Genomic DNA, 17,643 nt, shown 5'->3' with positions numbered 1-17,643 from the left:
TACTTGGCACCTCCTCGCTGAATCGTGTCTCTATGGACACACAAATGGGGATCATCAAGCTGCCGATCACGGATACGCTCCAATAATGAAGAACGAGCGACGTGCAATTCAACACACGCCTGGGCTCAGAAATATCCAGTCTCACGAACCGATTGGCCAAAGCCTGAACATCCAAAGCAAACGGCCTCTGACTAACCGGAATATAAGCAAGACTGCCCATACTGGCTGACTTCCTACTCAAAGCATCGGCCACCACATTGGCCTTCCCCAGGTGATATAAAATGGTGACATCATAATCCTTCAACAACTCCAACCACCTTCTCTACCTCAAATTCAATTCCTTCTGCTTGAACAAGTACTGAAGGCTCTTATGATCAGTGAACACCTCACATGCCACGCCATACAAATAGTGCCTCCAAATCTTCAATGCGTGAACAATGGCTGCCAACTCTAAATCATGCACTGGATAGTTCTTCTCATGAATCTTCAACTGTCTCGAAGCATAGGCAATGACCTTGCCATCCTGCATCAACACTGCACCAAGCCCAATACGGGAAGCATCACAATAAATTGTATAAGGCCTTGATCCTGTGGGCAAACCAACACCGGTGTCGTAGTCAGAGCTGTCTTGAGCTTCTGAAAGCTTGCCTCACATTCATCCGACCATCTGAACTGGGCACCCTTCTGGGTCAATCTGGTCATCAGGGCTGCAATAGATGAAAATCCCTCCACGAACCGCCTGTAGTAGCCTGCCAACCCCAAGAAACTCCGAATCTCTGTAGCTGATGCTGGTCTAGGCCAGCTCTTGACAGCCTCTATCTTCTTTGGGTCCACCTGAATACCCTCTGCTGATACAACGTGACCCAGAAATGCAACTGATCCCAACCAGAATTCATACTTCGAGAACTTAGCATATAACTGACTATCCCTCAGAGTCTGAAGAACCACTCTAAGGTGCTGCTCGTGCTCCTCCTGGCTGCTGGAGTATATCAATATATCATTAATGAACACCATCACGAATGAATCCAAATAAGGCCTGAACACTCAGTTCATCAAGTCCATGAAAGCTGCTGGGGCATTTGCCAACCCGAATGACATAACCAAGAACTCATAATGCCCATACCGAGTGCGGAAAGCTGGCTTAGGGACATCGGATGCCCTAATCCTCAACTGTTGGTAACCAGATCGCAAGTCAATCTTGGAAAATACCTTGGCACCCTGAAGCTGATCAAACCAATCATCAATCCTCGGCAATGGATACTTATCTTGATTGTAACCTTGATCGATTGCCGATAATCAATACATATTCTCATTGACCCATCCTTCTTCTTAACAAGTAACAACGGCGTACCCCAAGGCAAAACACTGGGTCCAATGAAACCCTTCTCAAGCAAATCCTGCAGTTGTTCCTTTAACTCCTTTAACTCTGGCGGGGCCATACGATATGGCGGGATAGAAATGGGCTAAGTGCCCGGAACCAGATCAATGCAAAAGTTAATATCCCTGTCGGGTGGCATACCCGGCAGGTCTGAAGGAAAAACATTAGGGAACTCACAAACAACGGGCACAGAATCAATAGAGGGAACCTCAGCACTAGAATTACGAACATAGGCTAAATAGGCTAAACACCCCTTCTCGACCATACGCCGAGCCTTCACATACGAGATAGCACTGCGGGTAGAATGACCAGGAGTCCCTCTCCACTCTAAACGAGGCATACCCGGTAAAGCTAAGGTCACAGTCTTGGCATGACAGCCCAAGATAGCATGGTAAGGTGATAACCAGTCCATCCCTAATATAACATCAAAAACAACCATGTCCAGAGGAAGCAAATCTACACGAGTCTCAAAACCTCCAATAACCACTATACATGAACAATGGACGCGATCCACCACAATAGAATCACCTGTCGGCGTAGACACATAAACAGGGGCACTCAAGAATCACTAGGCATGAACAGATATGGCGCAAAATAAAAATGAAGCTTCTCTACCACAAACCAGAACAATACCTGCACCTCCACCTCTAATACCTTTACCTCCACTTCTAGCATCTCTACCTCCACCTCTAATACCGCTACCACCACTCTAATACCTCTCTCTGAGTAATGTGGAGAAACTTCTCCAGAAATAGCTGCGTGAACTGCTCCCAAGTCAAAGCTGGTGACCTAACTGGTATAGCCAAACAATAATCTCTCCAACAGGTCTTGGCGGATCCAGACAAACGAAAGGTAGCAAAATCGACCCCATTGGTCTCCACGATCCCCATGTTCCTGAGAACCTCCTGACAACTGTCTAGAAAATCCTGGGGATCCTCAGTAGATGCACCGCTGAATGTAGTAGTGAAGAGCTTGGTGAAACTTATCCAACCTCCACAAAGCCTCCGAAGACGTAGCTGATCTATCACTGGTCTGAGCTGCTGCTCAGCTGAAGAAGCGGAACATGACCTCGCCATTCGCGAAGGGACAAGAGTAGAGGTTTCAATTTAGCATTTGAGAAACAAGACCGCACGACAGGAAAGAACAAATGTGAAACTTTTCCTAACTCTATAGCCTTTGGGGATAAATACAGACGTCTCCATACCAATCCCTCAGACTCTACCGAGCTTGTCCGTGAATTGTGAGACCTATGTAACCTAGAGCTCTGATACCAACTTGTCACGACCCGGATTTCCCACCATCGGGGGTCGTGATGGCGCCTACTCGTAGAAGCTAGGCAACCCACACATCTAGAATCCATAAATGCTTTTGTTTAAAATCTATTTCTACCAATTTAATTAACACGAATTAAATAATTAAACAACAGCGGAATTTGTAATTTAGCGAAAGACTTAAACGATATAAACCAAATAATAAGGAAAAAAAATCCACATGTGCCTCTACCCAGAATTGGTGTCACAACATTCACGGACTACTAAGATTTACTACATACAACCGTTTGAAAGAAAGTAACACTATCTGTCTCGACCAAAAAAAAGATAACAGATCAAAAATAAAAAATAGAGGAGACGCCGGGCCTGCGGACGCCTGCAAGGCTACCTCGGTGTCTCAGTGAACTGAAGGCTGGCTCCCGAGCTACTACGGCTGTCCGGGACCTGGATCTGTGCAAAAGAGCACAGAGTGTAGTATCAGTACAACCGACCCCATGTGCTGGTAAGTGCCTAGCCTAACCCTGGCGAAGTAGTGACGAGGCTAGGACCAGACTATCAAATAAACCTGTGCAGTTATATAAAATACAGCGGAAAGTAAAGCAGGTATAAGCAAGTAAGGATGGGAGGGGGAAACATGCTCCGGGGGATAACAAGTGAAAACAGAATATCAAGAGAATAATAAAGAACATCAATAATTTAACTCTAACACGGATATGGGAAATAAAAGCAGGTTTCACTGTCAGTACATATCTCGTTGCAGGCGTGCAACCCGATCCCATTTCATGTATCTCGTGGCAGGCGTGTCACCCACTCCCATTTCATTATACCTTGTGGTAGGCGTACTGCCCGCTCCCATTTCATTATATCTCGTGGTAAGTGTACCACCCGCTCCCATTTCATTATATCTCGTGGTAGGCGTACCACCCGCTCCCATTTCATCATATTGTTGCGGCGTGCAACCTGATCCATATATAATGTTGTTGCGACGTGCAACCCGATCCATATATATAATAGTGTTGCGGCGTGTAACCCGATCCATATATATAACATTGTTGCGGCGTGCAACCCGATCCATATATATAATAGTGTTGCGGCGTGCAACCCGATCCATATATATAACATTATTGCGGCATGCAACCCGATCCATATATAACATCAACAAATATAACAAGAGTCCCGACAAGGGATCAAAAGGTCTACACTCTCCCGGCAAGGGAAAAAGAAACAGCTATAACCAAACTTGTCACAACACCTATCTACCTCAGTCATACCCAAAACTTGTTACAACACCTAACTACCTCGGCTATACCCAAACTTGTTACAACACCTAATTACCTCCGCTATACCCCAAACTTGTTACAACACCTAATTACCTCCGCTATACCCCAAACTTGTCCCAACATCTAACTACCTCAGCTATAACTATAATCCTTACCTAACACACAGAATCATCAACCTAAGTATCTGTAATATCAATTAAGACCACAATACAAGGGAACCACAACTCACAATAGCCCGACAAAGGGGCAACATAATGATTTCTTCTCTTTCTCGCTTTTACTTCACAATTCACTTCATCACTCGAGCCACTGCTCTAGGTTCAATTATCACATATACTTTCACAATTCATTATACAACTGGAGCCAACGCTCCTCAACGTTCATAAGTCACAATTCTTTTCACAACTTTACACAACAAATAGAAATTTTCACCAAGGCATGAATAATACAACGAAATCATGGAAATCATGATATAAGACTCACGGTCATGCTCGACACCGACGTATAGATACTCATCACCATGCTTATACATCCTACTCAACAAGAAACAATTAGCAAATAGGACGCAACTCCTAATCCCTCAAGCTAAGGTTAGACCAAACACTTACATCGATGCTTTGAACTCAACTCAAGCCTCAACTATAGCTTTACCTCGTGATTCCACCTTCAATCCGCTCGAATCTAGTCACAAGTCACTTAATTACTTTAATAAACACTAAATGAATCAATTTGAATGCATAAAAATAAATTTTTCAAAGTTTTTCCCAAAAATTCTAAAATTGCCCCTGGGCCCACGTGGTCAAAACCTGAAGTTCGAACCAAAACCCGGTTACCCATTCCCCCACGAACTCAAATATGTAATTTGTTTTGAAATCGGACCTCAAATTGAGGTCCAAATCCCCAATTTTCGAAAAAGCCTAGGTTCTACCCAAAACCCCCAATTTCACCCATGAAAATCATTGATTTTAAGTTGAAAACATGTTAAATGATGTTAAAGATTGAAAGAAATGAGTAAAAACCAACTTACAAATGATTTGGAAGAAGTCTTGATCTTGGAAAATCGCCCAAAGAGGTTTGTGTTTTGAAAGAATGTTAAAATGACTCAGAAATTCGGCTAAGTGTAAAATATGCAGGCCTCAGATGTGGGAAATGCGAAGGTGGGTTCGCATTTGCGAACCCTGCAGGCTTGGGAAATACGAAGGTGAGTTCGCATTTGCGAACTCTGAAGGATCTGGGAACTTTCGCATTTGCGAGCTAATATGTCGCATTTGCGACATGCCCGACTTCACATTTGCGGACCAAGAGGTCGCATTTGCGATCCCAGTTGGCTAGACCCCTTTTCGCATTTGCGAGCCCTGCTTCGCAAATGCGAAGATTGCAGGACTGGGAATATCAGATTTTCCCAAGGTTCAAAATGCACTCCGACTCCTATCCAAAACTCACCCGAGCCCTCGGGTCTCCAAACCATATATGCAGACAACCTCAAAAACATCCTACGGACTTATCCGTGCGATCAAATCGCCAAAACAACATCATATACATCGAATCAAGCCTCAAAACTCATGATTTCTTCCAAGTTTTCATAAAACATCAATTTCCATTTTAAGTCCGAAACACGTCAAACGACGTCCGTTTTCAACCAAACTTCACAGAAAGCGCTTAAACCATATATAAGACTTGTACCGGGCGCCGGAACCAAAATACGAGCCCGATACCATGGTCTTTTAATCAAATTTCATTTTCATTTTCCTTAATCATTTCCAGAAAATAATTTCACACAAAAATTCATTTCTCGGGCTTGGGACCTTAGAGTTCGATTCCGGGCATATGCCCAAGTCCCATATTTTCCTACGGACCCACCGAGACCGTCAAATCACGGGTCCGGGCCCGTTTACCTAAAATATTGATCGAAGTCAAATTTATTCATTTTAATATCAAAATTTATCATTTTTCTCACAGAATTCATATTTAAGCTTTCCGGCTACGCGCCCGGACTACGCACGCAAATCGAGGCAATCCCAAATGAGGTTTTCAAGGCCTCAGAAGCACAGAATGAGTAAGGGAACAAGTGATGACCCCTTTGGATCGTCACAAAACTGCAATAATAATAATGTGGAAAACACTTCCTTCAAATTAACTATCAAAAGTTCTATTATGCTGGCTGTTGAATATAAACTGCTAACCCAGAGAGAACAGTCAATAGCTAAGAAACATGCAATAATGGTCGCATGGCATAAACCTCCCAGCGGTTCGCTTAAGCTTAACATTGATGGTGCTTTCAGTAAAAATCTTAACCTAGCAGGCTTGGGAGGCTTTTTCAGAGATTGTAACGGGAAATGGATTCTGGGCTTCCAACATCACTGTCCAGCTTCATCCCCTTCCAATCTGAACTGGAAGCTCTCAAAGAGGGTCTACAAATAGCTTTAGCAAATGGTTTCACTTCTCTGATTATAGAAACAGACTCAACGGAGGTAATTCAAACATTAGATAAAGGTAACGAATCTAATTATATGACTGTCAACTATTGCAGGTGGTTGATGCACCGGTTGAAGCAGACGACAGTTCACCATAACTTCAGAGATGGGAATCAAGTTGCACATGGATTGGCAAAGGTAGCTCTAGAAAGCGCATGGAACACCACCTACCAGACATGCCACCTACTATTATCCTAAATAAGCTAGATGCAGATAGGATTGGCTATGTTTATTTTGTTAAAAAGCTATCTACTCATGTTTTTTGTGATCTTGCCAGACTAGGCAATATGAACATCCTGAATTCCACTACCATTGAGGATGATGTAATGAACAATATTACGTAACTTTATATATCTATCTTTGTTTGTCAAAAAAATAAAAAAGGTTTCCAGATATTCTTCTTTTGCTTTTTGGTTGATTCGAGAATAGATACTTATACCGAAGAAAATACTCCCTCCGTTCACTTTTACTTGGCATATTTTGACTTTTCACGCCCCTTAAGAAATACTCCCTCCGTTCCAATTTATGTGAACCTGTTTGACTGGGCACGGCGTTTAAGAAAAAATGAAGATTTTTGGAATTTGTGGTCCTAAACAAGTCAAAAAGGGCCCTGAGTATTTGTGTGGTTATAAAAGCTTCTCATTAAGGGTAGAATTGTAAGTTTAAGCTAAATTGTTACCAAATTTAGAAAGGGTTCATTCTTTTTGGAACAGACCAAAAAGGAAATAGGTTCACATAAATTGGAATAGAGGGAGTAATAAATTAAGTGAATAATTTATCATGATACCCATATTAATTTATACATATTTTATTAGATTAGAGAAAATAATTTGAAATGAGTAATGAATACTGTGGGTAGAACAAGAATTTTTTTGTCTTCTCTTGATATGCGTAAAGTGACAAGTAAAAATAAAAATCTATTTTTAATATACATGCCAAGTAAAAGTGAACGGAGGGAGTACATATTTTTTGGCAATAAAAAGAAAACTAGTATTAGTACCCGCGCGGATGCACGGACACTAATCATGTCAAATATTTAAGTTATTTGGATTGTATGTAAATAATCTTGAAATTTACACTTTCTCAGTAAATATAGATAATCATTGGATATTAACTAAATGAAAACAATTAACTGTTTCTTCTTTCTTTTTTGATACCATTCTTGTCGGTGTCATTGAATCCTAAAAATAGTCAGGAAGCAAAATAATAACTCATATTTATGGCAAAACAATCAAATATTGAGACAATTAATGACTCTTTGGATAAGACTTAACTCTTTTACTACTACTTGAACTCTTGTTTGGTGTGTTGATATCTCTTAAAAAATATTTTTTTTTGGTAACTAACCTTTTTGTATTAATCACCTTTGAAAACTTTACAAAACCATAGCTAATCAACACAATTAGCTATCTCAACTCTATCTATCTTTCCTCACTACTTCTATATACAAGAATTTCACAACTGAAACAAAAAACTTAAACACCTAAAACATAAATCTCTGTAGAAACTCTTTTACTCTAGGACCTGCTCTAACATAACAGATATAGACAATTTCATGTACAATTGTTTCCCAACTTCTAGACTTCTTTTCAAACACTCTATGGTTCCTTTCCATCCATATAGCATATATACATTCTGCATACACCAATTTGAAAACTTGAGCTTGCTGTGATTTCCCTTTAGCACATTTGATAGCCCAGTCAATATCTTGGTTCCATTCTTCTGTTGTTTGCTTCCATTTTAACCATTTCTGCAGTCTTCTCCATATAGCTTTAGCAAAGTCACATTCAACAAACAAATGTTCTCTTGTTTCCAGTTCTGCCTGACATAATGAGCAAGTGGTGTCCACTGTCATACCCCATCTCATTAGTCTATCTGTTGTTGCCAATCTTCCCTGTAAATGTAACCACATTATAAAACTTTCTTTGGTTCTAGCATCATTTTTGAACATAAGACTCTTCCAGATTACTGGCCTCATTTCAGCAAGTAGCTTATAATAGATAGTGTTTGTCAAGCTTCTTGTGGTCCTGTTTCCAGGTATCAAATGCAGCTTGTTCTTTGATGCCAATATCTTCCTAGTAATCCAACTTGCTTGTGCTGGACTTGTTGTTTCCATCAGTGGCTTTCCTTTGATATAATAAGCATGAATCCATCTAATCCACATCTTGCCTTGTTTATCAGCTACATCCCAGCATGTTGTCCATGCACCTGCCGGATTTGCTGCTTCTTCTACTCGATCCGCTGATTTTTGCACTGGATTCACTGTTTCATTGATCTTCACTGAGTTCACTGTTTCATTGCTTTGAGCTGTCTTCAGCTCCGTGGATTTCTGCGTTAGGATCTCTGTATTAGCCATAATAGTGTCCGTCATCCCCGGCTTCTTTGGAATCCCCTCAGTATTTGATGTAGATCCTTTTTCAACAGATCTAATTTCCTCTGCTAGTTGTACAGTGGACGCCATTGGTGTACTTTTAGGTGTTACTTCTCCTTGAATCCGAGCTCCAACTGAGCTCCCAAAAGCTACAATAGGTATTTTCCTATTGTCTTAAAAAAATATTTCTTTCTTAAAATTTCAGTTTCTAAAACATTATTTTTCAATAATAACTATTTTTATATAATGTAATTGAAGATATTATTCTTAATTCAAAAATCATTTTAGTTGGCTATCTAAAAATATAAAAATTCTTTAGCTAGTGAATTATTTTTACTCCATTTTGATATTTGACATTAACCATGTTAAATATCTGAGTTATTTGAATTATATGTAAATAACCTTAACATTTAAACCTTCTAAATAATTATAGATAATCGTCAAATATTAATTAAGAAACACTACATGAAAAAAGACTAACATTTTCTCAATTCTCGTAGTGATAATTTTATTTTTTGACTATTCTCATAGGTGTCACTGGAACCTAAAAATAGCCACAAAGTGAAATAATAACTCATATTTATGGCAAAGCACAAAGGTTGACACGATATAAACGATTCTTTGATTACGACGTGACTCTTATACTACGACTTGAACTCTTATTTGGTATGATTTTATCTTTTAAAAAATATTTCAATTTTGAAATTTTAATTTCTAAGACTTTATATATGGCTATCTAAAAATTTAAATGATTCTTTGGCCGGATTTATTTCAGTATGACTCCACTTTAAGTTTATCGATATCTCTAGCCCCAGAATTTGAATTTTAATACCCTATATATACAAAAGTTTTGTTCTTTGAATCATTAAATGTTAAATTAGTTGATTATTATTATAAAACATTGCATATATTGTCTTAAATTTTCAAGTAGTTTATTTTTCGACACCGTACTTGGCTTAACCTCAATGCAAACTACTCAAATTGCATTCCAATTAAAATTCGAATATCATATCAGTTTGTTAGCAATAGTAATTTTTTAAAAACGACACATAATGTAAATTAAAAAAAATATTCGAAGATATCCTTATCTTATAATATATGTATTTGAGTTGAAAAAAACATATTTTAAATCGATGAAATTAACTTTCAAATTTTTTATACTCACCAAAGATGAAACATAAGAAGAAATTTGTTGTCATCTTTTATTTCTCGTTTTTAGATCTTTCTAACATTTTTTTCAATATTTATTTTCNGTACTCATACTACACTTCTGTGCATTTTTGTTGCACAGGTATATTTATCTCTAGCAGCCCACTGGGCATAGCAGCACGGATGATTCGGGGACTAGGTGAGTTGCATTGTTCGAGGCGCCCGCAACTAGTAAAGTCCCTTCCAGCAAATTGTATTTTCTTTTCTGTCCACTGTATTCCGGACGGGTGTTATATTGTATTTCATTTCCTTATCAGTAGATGCTCATGCACCTGTGACACCGGGTTCTGGGATGATTTTTAAATATTTTTGTATTGATTGCTAGTATTTAATTCGAATTGGAGCAACTATCTTTTTACTTATGAAATATTAAGGAAAATCTTGGTTTTCAAAATTGTTAAAAAATGGAGTTTAATTAAGTATTTGGTTGGCTTGCCTGACAGCGGTGTCCGGCGCCATCACGTCCCTTAATTGATTTTGGGTCGTGACATTGATATTTGACATTAACCATGTTAAATATCTGAGTTATTTGAATTATATGTAAATAACCTTAACATTTAAACCTTCTAAATTATTATGGATAATCGTCAGATATTAATTAAGAAACACTACATGAAAAAAGACTAACATTTTCTCAATTCTCGTAGTGATAATTTTATTTTTGCACTATTCTCATAGGTGTCATTGGAATCTAAAAATAGCCACAAAGTGAAATAATAACTCATATTTATGGCAAAGCACAAAGGTTGACACGATATAAACGATTCTTTGATTACGACGTGACTCTTATACTACGACTTGAACTCATATTTGGTATGATTTTATCTTTCAAAAAATATTTCTATTTTGATATTTAATTTCTAAAACTTTATATATATTATAATAATAATTATCTTTATAATGATGCAAGTGAAGATATTATTCTTAATTTAAAATTCACTTTAATCGGCTAGCTAAAAATTTAAATGATTCTTTGGCCAGATTTATTTCAGTATGGCTCCACTTTAAGTTTATCGATATCTCTAGCCCCAGTATTTGAATTTTTAATACCCTATATATACAAAAAATTTGTTCTTTGAATCATTAAATATTAAATTAGTTGATTATTATTATTATAAAATATTACATATATTGTCTTAAAATTGTCAAGTAGTTTATTTTTCGACACCATAATTGGCTTAACCTCAATGCAAACTACTCAAATTGCATTCCAATTAAAATTCGAATATCATATCAGTTTGTTAGTAATGTCACACCCCCTTTTTACCCCTAGATTAAAAGATATGTATTATGTTATGAATTGTAGGGTTAAAAGAGTTTTTCATTTGAAGTGACAAATTTTGAGTAGGGATTATTTTATTTACGGAGTTGCCACTTGGAATTGATTTTTCGGTGTTCCAAGTCACCTTTTATTTGAATCGCTATTCAAAGGAAGATTTGACTCTTTTATATCGGTCCGCGAAATAAAGTTCGGGTAAGGAATTCTGTTGACCGGGAAGAAGGTGTAAGGCATTCCCCGAGTCCCGTGGTTCTAGCACGGTCGCTTTATTGACTTAAAACTTGGCTTGGATTAATTTTGGACAAACTGTGATTTATATGATTTTCATGTTTTACCTATCCGCTTTTATTTATTGATTATTAGAATTATAAAAAAAGAATTTAGATAATTTACTTCGTCATAACCACGCTACGCGAGCGAATGCGTGATCGAATAACAAAATTAATTAACTTATCATAATTGCGTCTCGCAAGCGAATCCACAATCACGACAATCAACTATTAGTAGTACTTTTGAGAAATTACTACATTTGAGAAAATTGATTCTTGAAGATTATTAGAAAAAGTTAACTATCGCGCCACGCAAGCGAATCCGCAATTTCAACAAAAATAACTGAAACTAACAGGTATGATATGAGATTATTAAATTAATTGATTACATGTTAAATATCACGCTACGCAAGTGAGTTCGTGAATGAAAAAGTTAAAATGCGCCTATTAGTTGCTTAGCGTTAAATTATCTTTAAAATAATACTAGTTAAGTTATTTATTTAAACAATAAATAAAAATACTGATTTTATTAAAATCATTTTACTAAACTAAAATGTAAGAACTAATTGAAATTATTTTAAGATAATGCACTAGCGTATTCTATTTACTTTGTCAACATTAGGCTTGCCAAAATTATTCTTTATTAGGCCTAAAATGTAGTGGACCTTACATGACAAAAAAAAACCTTATTAAAGTTGCCAATGATATAAGGTACAAATGCATATGGAAGCATGATTAACGGGAAAACTTAATCCACATTACCTAGACTATCATGGAAAAGTCAAGTAAGAATAACACTATGTAAACCCTCGTACCTTCAGAGAGAGATGATCTTTAAATTAATAGAACGATTTTCTAACAAATGTAGACTTAACAAGTACTAGAATATCATTTTTTGAGCTTCACTAAAATTAGAATCAAATTTAGCTTAAAAAATAGAGCTTACACATGAATTCTAAATCTCATACATCACATGTAAAAATAAGGACCCAACTACATACAGAAAATTATTACTTCATTACCAACCTACAACCAAACATAAAAGATTTCGCAATTCTAACATTTATTTTCAACAACCAAGAGATACAATAAGAGGCATAAGACAACCAAGANTTTGAATCATTAAATGTTAAATTAGTTGATTATTATTATAAAATATTGCATATATTGTCTTAAAATTGTCAAGTAGTTTATTTTTCGACACCATACTTGGCTTAACCTCAATGCAAACTACTCAAATTGCATTCCAAATTCAAATTCGAATATCATATCAGTTTGTTAGTAATAGTGATTTTCTACAAAACAGAGGGAGAAATCAATATAAATATAGTAGTAAAATGAAAATATATTAACATACTCATGAAATTTTCTATTATTCTAGTAAAATAAAAAGACATTTATTGACCCCTCTATCCCCAAAATATAGACATATATTATACTTCTTTAATTTGTGAACGATAACTTATCCATATACTTCCTTCATTTCAAATTATCTGTTGTGTTTTTCTTTTACACGCCCCTTAAGAAAATATTAAGTCGGAAGAGTTTTTGGTTATTTTACCCTTATTTTATGTCTGAAGATATAATTTCTTTTCATTTAATATTTACTCATAATTGAAGTATTTGTAGTCTTCAAGAACAATTAATATTAAGGGTAGAATAAAAAAATATAATTAACTTAGTCTTGAACCTCTAAAATGATAATTTGAGACAACTATTTTTAGAAATCATGACTGATAATTTGAAACGGAGGGAGTATATATTGTGCAATGGTGATTACTTTAATTAGGTCATAATTAGTCTCTAGAAGCATGTGCATGCATTAGTGTGGCAGTAGGTTAACAAGAAGACAAATGCAACTGTATCCAACTGAGTAAGTGAATAGTGATGTGATATGCCAGGGTGAATATTTAAATGGTGTTTATATCATTTCAAATAAATTAATCTTGGCAGTAAAAATTAAAATGAGAACACATATATTGGTTTCTTATTCGGTGTCCGATATCCATATTGGGGCCCGACTAAATTCGAATTCGCACCGGGAAGTCTCACATTGGGGGGTAAAGCGCTCCCTAACAAAGGCGACTCCATACCCAGGGGCTCGAACTCGAGACCTCTGGTTAAGGATGAAGGAGTACTTACCACTCCACCACAACCCTTGTTGGTCACATATAACTTATTAGTTATCGTTAAATGATATATATATTATATAAAAAATAAGCATCTTGCATTTATTAGTTTAATATATAGTATGAATAAAAATTGTACTCCATTATGCACCAAGGAGTGCATCGGAATAGATGAGATTGTTTTACCCTTAACTAAAAGTCTCAATTGGAGGCATAAATCAAAAAAGTTTTGATAGAGCGTACTTCTCTTTTAAGTGATCATCCGCGGTATGAATTTTAATTAGTCGGATTAATGAGTTTTGAATATCGAATACATCAAAGAAAAAAAGAGTGATGTAATGCAGGCTGCTAATCTATAAAGGAGAGATCCATTTTTGTATTTCTTCTTTTAAATCATAGGTGTACGGGAAATATTAAAGAGTAAAAAGAACTAAAAACCCTTTTTGGGGTCGGAAAATTTCGACCGATTTCGGTCGCAACACTTTAGCGACCATTATTTTTTCCGATTAATTAAAAGCGGTCGGAAATCGATCACTTTTCTCAAATTCCAACCGATATCGATCGGTTTTCCTGGACTGAATTACCCAATTTTTTAGTAGTGCATTAGGGTGGGGAGGTTTCTAATTAACCTATACGTGGGTAGAGGCGAATCTAGTCTTATTAGGTGCGGGTTCGACGAATTCAGTTACTTTTACTTAAATATAATATTTGTATAATTTTTATATATAAATATTTAATTATGAACTTGTAATAAGACGAGCTATGAATTCTCTAAAAAATTTAGAATCGATAAACTTCAGATCCTGATTTTGCCTCTATCTGCCGGAAGTGCAAACAACGAAAGGAGAAGAAAAAGTAGATTCCCTCTTCACATGTAATGTTTTATTTTTATAGTTTACTATAAGTTTAGTGTTGTCTTGGCTTGGATTTGTGGACCAACACCAAATGCTTTCTTCTTCCTACTAGTTTGTAAGTTTGATGTCAAGGATAAGTAGTGGGGTGCGCCTGATAAGTTAAATTCATAGCACAATTTGTGGGCAACCACATGAATCACTCATGTGCTTTTTATATGTATACATATCCTCATTTTAATTATTATTTACAGGTTAACTGATTATTTGATTTCATGTAAATACCAAATGTGAATATATATTGGAAGCCGGTCATGAAAGCGCATTTATTATCAGTGGCGGAGCTATATGTACGTCAACTGACGCCCGTTCGTTAAAAAATTAAGGTGTAGCTAAATAAATTTTTGTATGTATATTGCATGTTGACATCCCTTAGCTTCCTTATGAATTTACTTTTATATATTCTGATCATCGTTATTAAAAATTCTGGTTCCGTCACTATTTATTGTAAAAGGAGACCAAATGAAAAGCAAACAAAAAGAAACCTAAGTAGGAAGGTGATAAGCATGTATAAGTTCATGACTTCCATTTTGGGGCCCTTTGTCTTGTTGTTTATATTGAAATTCTCTATGATTTGTTTGAACTAACTCAGTGTTGCTTTATTTATTTCTTCATTTATGCAATCATCTGAACTGTTTACTTATTTCTTTTCCTATCAATGTCATTCAAGAGATTATGATTTTGAGATGGGACAAAGAAGAAATCATAAAGAAATGAGGAATTTTTATTTACTAACATTTGGGTCAATAGATTCATCATCATTCTAATATAGATTCTGATTTTGTGGTTCTCTGTGATTGGCGACTAATAAAAAATTTATCCAAAGCTGCTTTCTCACCCTAATGTTTAAGAAAATGACAGTTTGATACATAAAGCATTTCGCCGTGGTGTAGAATCCGAGAAAGAAATCCTACGTTAAGGGTGTGTGTCTTGTTTATCCTAACACACATAGTAGCGGCTGATTTCACCGCTGGAACTCCTAATATTTTAAAGCATTGAATAAATTCGAGATAATTTTATCCATGGACCATGGTCATTAAACTTTTGTGTTTGTTACCCAAAAGTTATTTTTCTTTTTTTTGTTACACTACCTTTAGGGTACGCGCGTTGCGCGTGTACCTCATATTAATGCGTACAATTTTTTTATTAAATTACTTAAATATTATAAATATATATAATTGAGTTGTAAAATAAAAATAAAAGGAAAAATGTAAGTTTATGNAGTAGTTTAATTTTTGACACCATACTTGGCTTAACCTCAATGCAAACTACTCAAATTGCATTCCAATTCAAATTCGAATATCATACCAGTTTGTTAGTAATAGTAATTTTTTAAAAACTTCACATAATGTAAATTAAAAAAAAATATTTTAAGATATCCTTATCTTATAATCTATGTATTTGAGTTGAAAAAAAATATATTTGAAATCGATGAGATTAACTTTAAAAATTTTTAAACAAAGATGAAACATAAGAAGAAATTTATTGTCATCTTTTATTTCTCGTTTTTAGATCTTTCTAATATTTTTTTAATATTTATTTTCTTTTATAATTTGAATTATTGAAGGAAACTCCTATATTTAGGTTACAGTATATATATATATATATATATATATATATATATATATATATATATTATATATATATATTCCTTATTTTAATTGTTGTAAATTAATATAACTTCTTTCCTACACGTACATTAGATATTTACTAACAAAATAGAATCTAATTCCGAGTCTTTTAAAGTTGATCTTGACTATACAATCCAGATCGAACAATTAAACTTACAGGCACATTAGTAAAAAAGTATTTTTTTTAAGTAAGTCTACAAATGATATGCCTACATTTAAAAATAATAATAATTTATAGTAATAATAAATATTATAATATTACTTTAATATTTTATATATTTACATGTTGTAATATATCCATATTAAATTAAAGCCAATTTACAATATTGGATTAATATATATATAAAGATACTCAAATTCATATATTTAAATTAATAACAATATATTATATGGTAATTTATAAGAATTTAAATTATTTTAAGTAAATCTTCCTACATATTTTATCAAAAGTTTCTATTTTGAAAAATGTAAGAAGTCCTAAATATTTATAATTTTTAAAAGTAATTAATATAATTATAATACTTACATGTTACTATTTTAGGATATTCATATTACTATATTCAGTGTAAATATTTACTTTTAAAGAGTAAAAAGGTTGATTAAAGTATTGTAAAAAATATTTTTAATGAAGATTCAACACAAAAATGTTGATTTTAGTAGTTCCTTTAAATATATATTTCACTTGAAAGAAGATTATCATTTAATTTTTTTTTAATATTTTAGGACTTTAAAATCAACTTAAAAATTTGCTTATTATTTTTTTTTATTTTTAACTATGTAGGAGATACTAATATTTACTTTTTCTGAACCCACTCATTGGTATGGTTTAATTGAGTATGAAGTTTAAAGAAAGAAGTAATAATTTTGAAAATTATGTCTAACAACCATTAGACATTTATGAGCTATAAAATATTTTATCAAAAAATATTAGAAATTTATGGGTTCAACATCTCTTTGCCTCCAAACACAAAACTAAGAGAGTATAATAATTTTTTATAGCAATTAAGCAATAAAAAATAAATCAATAAATATGAGTTGAATTTCATGACAAAGCAAATGTGTGTAGTAGAGAAACACACAGATATGTTTATCCATTTAACTAAATAGGATCAATATCTTCACTTCATAAACTTAGCATTTTTCCTTTATTTTTATTTTTACCAACTCAATTATATATATTAAATAGTAAGTAATTTAATAAAAAAAATTTGTACCGCATTAATATGAGGTACACGCGCAACGCGCGTAACCCTAAAGTAGTTTAACAAAAAAAAAGAAAAATAACTTTGCGGTAACAAACACAAAAAGTTTAATGACCATGTCCATGGATAAAAAATTATCTCGAATTTATTCAATGCTTTTCAAAATATAGGAGTTCCAGCGGTGAAATCACCCTACTATGTTGGTTAGGATAAACAAGACACACACCCTTAAAACGTTA

The sequence above is a fragment of the Nicotiana attenuata genome, chromosome 6 (genome assembly GCF_001879085.1).
Source record: "Nicotiana attenuata strain UT chromosome 6, NIATTr2, whole genome shotgun sequence".
In the NCBI taxonomy this organism is placed as follows: domain Eukaryota; kingdom Viridiplantae; phylum Streptophyta; class Magnoliopsida; order Solanales; family Solanaceae; genus Nicotiana; species Nicotiana attenuata.
Note: the sequence above shows the minus strand (reverse complement) of the source record.